At 36.2% G+C, this 7867-nt stretch overlaps 1 long non-coding RNA gene across 1 annotated transcript; it reads left to right on the top strand.

Annotated features, from left to right (window-relative positions):
* The first annotated feature begins 216 nt into the window (after positions 1-216).
* Positions 217-6787, top strand: LOC132638593 (uncharacterized). Its single transcript, XR_009581815.1, has 2 exons — positions 217-398; positions 6546-6787. It is a non-coding gene; the product is annotated as an uncharacterized LOC132638593 (long non-coding RNA).
* Positions 6788-7867: the final 1080 nt, after the last annotated feature.

Below are 7867 nucleotides of genomic sequence, written 5' to 3'. Positions count from 1 at the left end.
CGCATTACCCCTATGTGAGTGTATACGTGTGATATACACCCATATACATGTAATTTATTAAAGGGGTTGACAATTTTTTTAAAATCATATGTACATATTTACAATAGAGGGACATGTTTAAAAAAAAAAAAATTGGGCCGAGCCCGGTCCAATCGGACTCGACCCAGCCCACACATATGTATATACGCCCCTCAGTTCACCCGCCCCTTTCAGGGGTCATTTTGCAACAAAAACATTTAGGGGCTAGGGTTAACCCTAGCGCCGCTCCTGTTCCACCACCTACCCGCCCCTGTTCTTGGTTATGTCCCATCGGTTGGAGGCGTAATATGTGGAGGAGAGGACGAAGCATTAAAAGCTTCGTCCTTCTCTCACCAGAAAACGTCCAAACAAGCCCTTATGTAAGTTTTTTCTCTGTAAAGTTGTAATATATACTCCACTGTCGATCTTATATTGTTTGGACGATCTTGACCGTCGTTCATTTGTCCCACATTGACATTTGTGTTGGTTGTTTTTGTTCTGGGGTTTCTATAAACAGAAACCTTTATTCACGAGTAAAGAGTCGGAAGAAAGAGGAAAAATTGAATTTTGAAATTAAGATCTAATTTTGAAACCTTAAACTGCCTAGTATAATTTTTAGGGGGTTTTGAACTTAGATTTGAAACCCTTCAGTTGCTAAAATTTATTTTTCTTGCTTTATTTTCTGGTATTGTGGTTCGAGTTTAAGGAGGGTTTGTCTTCAAATCCGTTCTTGGTTTCGGCTGTGTCCAAAAAAGCTAACTCTCTATCTTATTGGAAATTTTGTTAATTTCTTGCTTATTTTTATAGTGGTTATTTAGTCAAATATTAATTTGATATATCTGTTAGTTTCTTGATTATTTTTATGGTAGTTATTTAATTAACTTAGGGATTCCTGTTAATTTATTGCTTACTTTGGGGTGGTTGTTTAGTGAAATATCAATTTGTTAATGTCTGTAAATTTCTTGCTTTTTTTGGTAGTTGTTTAGTTAAAATTACCTTGTTAAATCTTGTTAAAGCCTACTGTTTTTTTTTTCCAGTTTTGGTGAGTGGCTTAATTGAATGTTATCCTGTGTATTGATCTTTGTCCATGTGTTTTGTTGTTTTGTCCTAATAATTATAGTAAGTTATTAGTGAACCTCTTAGTCTCATTTTGCTGACTTGTTGGTCTTTTAAATGGTTTTGGTGAGGTGTTTTTTTTTTTTTTTGTGATAAGTGTCAACTGTGATTTTATTGCTTACTTAGATGATGAAGTATAAGTTTAAAATAAAAAGTGATGCAGGTTAATCTCACTGGTCTCTACTGATTCAAACTAGTAGTTGTGAATTACTTAGTCTAGATATCACATAGAGTTTAAGTTTCCTAGTTACTTACTGATTTGAATGATTGTCATAAGAGTGTTTAGTCAAAACATGATAAATATTAAGCTGCCAATTTACTGCTTGTTAAAACAAGTAGAGTTAATTGTTTAGTCAAAAAGATGATAAGTGTGTTTGATGTTGGTTCACTGATCACATAGGTATGAAAATTTTGGATGAAAGAGTGATTGTGGGAAGGTTTAAGTCTAGATTGGCTTGTTGTTGGTTCACTCACCATAGTTGCCTAACTAAATGGACCTGTCATGTGTCTAGTCTGCTAGCCTAGCTTGTTCACATTGTTATTATAAGTGGTTTAATGGAGTCTATTTAATGTTAACATAAGTGTGTGTCATTTTACTGCCTTCTACTAATGTGTTTTGAGTGTTTGCTTGGTTGATCAAGAGCTAAGTAATAAAATGTGAGTTCTATGTCATTTCTTCTTTTCTCCAAAAACTGTTTATTGTAAAATTTATTTTGGGTTGATATTGACTAATTAAAAAGTGGAAAAGGTCAGTCTATATGATGATCTTTATATAACTAGGTTCTTTGTACTTCTTTTTAAAAACATAGACTATGGCTTGTAATTTTTATAACACTAACACTGTGCTTTGACTGCCCTGGTATCGTGATTGCAAAAAATGATGTTTTAAACTTTAAAGCCTGACATTTATTTTTACTCAAAATACCAAATATGTTCAAATATTTCTCTGCCTAGGTCTGAGTGGAACCTGTTTTCTCTTCTACCTTATACCTATGTGTTTAACCACTATGGAGATGCCTTGGTGAGTGTCCTATAGTTTCAGTGGATCTTCTTCATGTCTAGGTGATGTTATGGTCTTTTTTGTTTCCCCTGTTGGTTCTGTTTTTTTTCCTGTTATGTCTGTTCTTGGCATTACTGTTTGAATTTCCACAAGTTGTTTACCTAGAGTCACTCATTTTATGGGAGGGGCATCAAGTGGGGGCTTAGACCACTTAACTTTGGGATGCTGTTAATTCTTTTCTTCTTGTGTCAATGTCTTTCTTCATGTGATCCTTCTTGTCTGTCCTAAATCCATCCCTGGCATTCTATGGACTCTTGCTTACTTATTTTTAATTAGGTGATAAGTTTTATTGAACTCATTTGTTTTAAACTGCAAATTGCTTCCTAAGTTGTATATTCCAGTTAGAGTATAATGATGAAGTGGCTAGCCTAGTTCTGTGACCTAATGTAGTTTTCATCTTTGATCATTCTTGGGACCTTGACTTAGTATTACTCCTGCATTCCTCTGGATCACATTAGGACTAGATAGCACACATTTTTTTTTATTTTTTTTTTGTTGTCTGAAATATTGTCTGAACCCCATTTGTCCATGACTGTGTGTCACACCCCAACCTTGGTGAGGCATGATTAATACCCGACACCTTACGGAAACCGAGCGAACCAACTAATAACTCTCATCCTCACCTTACGGAAACCGAGCGAACCAACTGATAACTCTCATCCTCTATGTCTCAAACGACAAAATAAGGCCAAAAAGGCCAACTATGAATATAAAATCATGCATACGTATATATGTAATGGGACTGCGAGTTCCACATATCCACTAACAAGACATAACTGAGTTGTACACAGGAATCAGTCTGCAAAGCCTCTATGAATATGACTGAAGTACACAAGTCGGGACAGGGCCCCCGATATACCCTTTTGTGACAAAAAAAAACATATACAACTCAGACTTGGCAATGCTCCAGGAAGAAATGGAGCCCACCAATCAAAACTGGTACCTGAAAGCAACCTGCTGCGGAAGATCCTCGTCTCGTCTACTTGCACCTGCGGGCATGAACGCAGCGTCCACAAGAAGGGACGTCAGTACGAACAATGTACTGAGTATGTAAGGCATGAATAGTAGTATGATATCAGAATGAAGATAACATAAGATAAAGTAAGTAGTTATACCTCGTACTCTTCTTAAGATCTCTGTCATGTAAACTACTCGTCTACAGGAAAAAACATTTCATACACATCCATACACAACATACATACATACATATGCATTCGCATACACTTACTATACATACATCTGTCATATCCGTACCCGGCCCTTTCGGGACTCGGTGTCATCCGTACCCGGCCCTTTCGGGACTCGGTGTCATCCGTACCCAGCCCTTTCGGGACTCGGTGTCATCCGTACCCAGCCCTTTAGGGACTCGGTGTTATCCCCAACTGATCAGTGGGATACAATGCATATATACATACATATACATAAGAATACATAAATGAAATCAACATAATCATTAGCATTATCATTATCACTATATCATTCCTTAGAAGATCAACTATCTTAAGGCGAAGTCGACGATGTCATGGGAGTCTCGAGAATCATGAACTTAGATAGCATTGAAAATAAAATCATTATCTTCGCTATATCTCACCTCGAAGGGACGAGTAACATGAGGTGAGACCACCAAAAACAAGTAAGATCAAGGGATTCATGGAATGGCTCAATAATTTCATAATGCTCTCAAATCATAGCTTCAGAATTTCTAGAATAGAATCATCATCATCGTCACAATCATTATAGAACATTTTTCATTTAACATCATAAGAGCTTTGGAAATCTTGAATTCTTACTTTCGGGAATAAGAACGGCATAAAAATATAGACGGAATCCTAGCCTAAGAATCATGCCTTTGAAAGAAAGTGACTAGCCTTAACATACCTTTCGGTCGCCTTAGTCGTTCAACGTTTATTCTTCCAAGCTCCCAACTCTACACATGAACCATCCATATTATCATTAGGCTCAACATCATACACTTGTCTCAAGCATTCAAATGAAATCTTTTTAGAATCTACTGAAATTCGGGCAGCATCTCCCCTATTTATATGCCTAGCCCGAAATCACAATCCAGCAACCAACCAACGACAACAACAATATCAACATCAACCACAATACTATCAACACCAATATATTCCATAAAATGTCCCACACGACATTTGTCCAATTTTTCAACCAACCATAACAACATCCATAGTACCATAATCAAATAATTATATTCAATTTAATCTCAAATTAATCCAAAATTCTCTTTCAAACTCACCTCATGGCCATCAACTTCAATTCAACTCTTTATGATTTTTGTCCTATGATTCTTTCCTCTCTAAGAATTTCTAAACCTCTATATCATCTCAATCACGTAAATAATAATAGGAAAAACATACCTTATAGTAGAAGTACTTCATTTTATTCACCCCTTTCCAAGATCAAGTTCATTGCCACCTTGAAGAGAAACAAGAACAATTACCTTCCACGGATTTTCTTTGAGTCTTTTGATGTTAATATTCTCTCTTGATGATTTGGAAAGGTTATGGAAGATTATGGAGTATTATGGAAGATTAGGGAAAATTATAGAAAGTTATGGAGAGTTATGGAATATTATAGAACTCTCTAGAAGAGTGAAGGATGAGAAAATGGTGAAAAATGATGAAAATTAATGGGTTAGAGGGGTATTTGTAGGTGTGTGTTGGGTCGGGTTACTGTAGCACCCGGTTACTGAAGCAGCGTTTTTCTGCTCTGTCCACCTAACTTGTAACGTCCATAATTATATACTCCGATGTCGTATCAACGAGCGGTTCATTACGTTGGAAACTAGACTTGACGAACTTCATTTTAGGCTTTTGAAACACCTTAAAAATCCTAATATACTAGGAGATACACCCCTCCAAAATTGACTAAAAATCTGCCCAAAATTCTGGCAACTTTTTTTAAAATTTACGACAAATTTATTTTCTTTGATTTGCTTGATCCTAGAGTCTCCCATAGCTTATTATATGAACTTAAACCCTCGTAACCATAAGGTTGGCACATATATTCTCATATATCCTTGAAGGTAACTCCAGTAACCGTACTTAAAACAACCATCGATACTGATAAATTTCAACGTACGAAACTACGGGGTGTAACACTGTATGTGTTGTTTCTTTGCTTATAATTTTCCTTGTTTCCCTCCCATGACATAGAACTAGGGCCAAATTGTTGTGAGTCACTTGTAATTCCTAGCCTTGTGTTTTTTTACCTATCCTACACCTATGTGACATTGCCACTGATCCTCTCTTTATTTGCACCTGTGGAGTGAAACCTTTTCCTATGATCATGCTGTGATCTTGTCCTAGTTGCTGTGTCTGTGTGAAATTCATGACCTTTAGACTCTCCCTCCTGGCCCTGCATCTGTTTTCTAGTTTGCTAACTTCACTTGTGTGCTTGCACTTGTCTTCTTTTACCCCTATGGCCATGAGTTACATCTCTATGACTACTTTATTGCTTTTCTATACCCTGTGTGACTCTATGTAAATCTCCAGTTAGCTGTCATTAGTGACCTGTGTGTTGGACTCCATCTTTTGGCATACATGGCCTGCTTTGAACACCTCTTGGGCAGTATGAGTGACCACCTGTTGCCAAATTAACTATTTTTTTAATAGTTTGTGCCATTTGATGTACACTGTCTATTGTCCCATTCTTTTGGTCCTTCATTTGCTTAGATTCTAGTTCCAATCACTTACAGCTTTAGTGTTGTTTTGTATTAAAATACTAACTCCAGACTGCCTATTTGAAGAGGTGCCAGTGTACTATCATTTGAATTTATTTTGAGCACACTTTGCTTTAATCAGTGTTTGTAATTAGGCCTGTTTAAGTTGAAAGCTTAGTATATATTTGAGGGACACCCTGTTGTTGTGACACTTGACTTAACTTGTGACTTTTAATCTTGGTTGACCAGTATTCTTTAAATGATCAGTGTTTGCTGTAGATTTTGGTTTATATCATGACTTTAAATTTCTATGCTCCCCCTTTGTCCAATACTGGGTTGGTTATTTTTTAGATGGGTTATGGTAATTCGGGGTTGTCCGAGTCTCGTCGGTGTTAGCCATGCCTGGGATTCTCAGAAACCCCTTGAAATTTGTGCGACATCGGGAATACGGGGCTAGGACCCAGTCCCATGCCATACTAAGTCTTAAAATGAACCATTGCCACAGTTTGAGATACGGAGGGACAAGTATAGGATTTTTGCATGACCTATGTTATATATATATATATATATGTGTGTGTGTGTCTTAGTTATTTTAGTGATAAGAACGGTTAAATATAAACTAACCGAGTTCCTTCTTTCTTTTCCTCCTCCACTTGCATGACCATTCAGGTCAACACCAGCCTCAAAGGCCCAATAGGACTTCTATTCAAATTAGGATCGAGTCCGCAAAGGAAATAATAGCGAGGCGAGCAGAAGGCCGAGTCATGGGTGAAAATGGCCAACTAGGGGCTTGGTACGCCCCTAATCTATCTCTCCTCGTCATTGTTTTTTTATATATGTTCAAGTCAATGTATTTGTAAAATTTGTATTAAACTCATATTATAATGGAACCTTATGGTTTGAACTAGCCATCTTAGGATAACGGTTCTTATGCCATTTAGATGACTTTAGGCCCCCAAGCAAATTTTCAAAAACACGATCAACTCCGACGTTTTAAATAAAGTATAAAACTGGATTTCCAAGACTGTTTCACATAAATAAGTACTAATCCGTCTCTTTCAAAACTAAAAATGGAAAATATGATTTAGTGTTAACAAAATTCAAATTGGTTATTCAAAAGAAATTTGACAACTCTTTTCCTTTATTTTTTCTGAAAAATGCAAACCCGCTTCATTTAAGTTTGTTTTAAAAGGAGAACCTTATATGAAGGCCTCAAGAAACAGAATTTTGGGCCCAATGCCCATAGATGATTTTGACCCAAACAGTTTGGTTTTTATGTCACTCGTATAAAATTCCAGAATGCTAAAAAGTTTAGGCAACTCTGAACGTGATTTTCAAATGACAGCAAATCAGATTTTTGATAAAACTGGACTTGCATTTTCTTGAAAAAAAAAGACTAAAGTAAGACTCGGTCCTTTATTTTATTATAAATTTAGGCTAAATAAAAGGCCAAAAGGTGAGTCTATATAGCCACTATATACAACCCCTAAAAAATGGAAAAACGCCTTTTGATATAAACCGTTGTAATATAAGGAATTTCGGATAAGACTGAACGTATTAAGATGGATCAACCCGAGACGGAGTATGAGTATAAGCATAAGTCATAACCACTTTCTTTATAAAACCCCAAAAAATATATATTCCTTATATAAAGGAAGGTTATCTATATTCGTATATTATAAATCCAAAACTACGATACCCTGTATATAAAGGGGATATGTTCAAATTTCTTTTCAAAAATGATATGCAAAGTTTACAAAAATTTACAGTTCTTTTGCGGGAAGGTAAACACAAATTAGACAGTTTAGGCAAATACTCATACTTTGGAATTCGAAGGTCAACCGTATAGTACAGATCCTTAATAATGGGGTGCCTAACAGCTTCCCCAGGGGATCATCAGAACCCTTACCTAGAACTCTGGATTACGAAGGTTTGTTCACTGTATTTGAATAAACCCTTCAAAATCAGTTTTTCTAATTTCCTAAAAATTA

The sequence above is a fragment of the Lycium barbarum genome, chromosome 4 (assembly GCF_019175385.1).
Source record: "Lycium barbarum isolate Lr01 chromosome 4, ASM1917538v2, whole genome shotgun sequence".
NCBI classification, from domain to species: Eukaryota; Viridiplantae; Streptophyta; class Magnoliopsida; order Solanales; family Solanaceae; genus Lycium; species Lycium barbarum.
The sequence above is the reverse complement of the archived record's forward strand: the minus strand, read 5'-3'. Positions and strand labels throughout refer to the sequence as shown.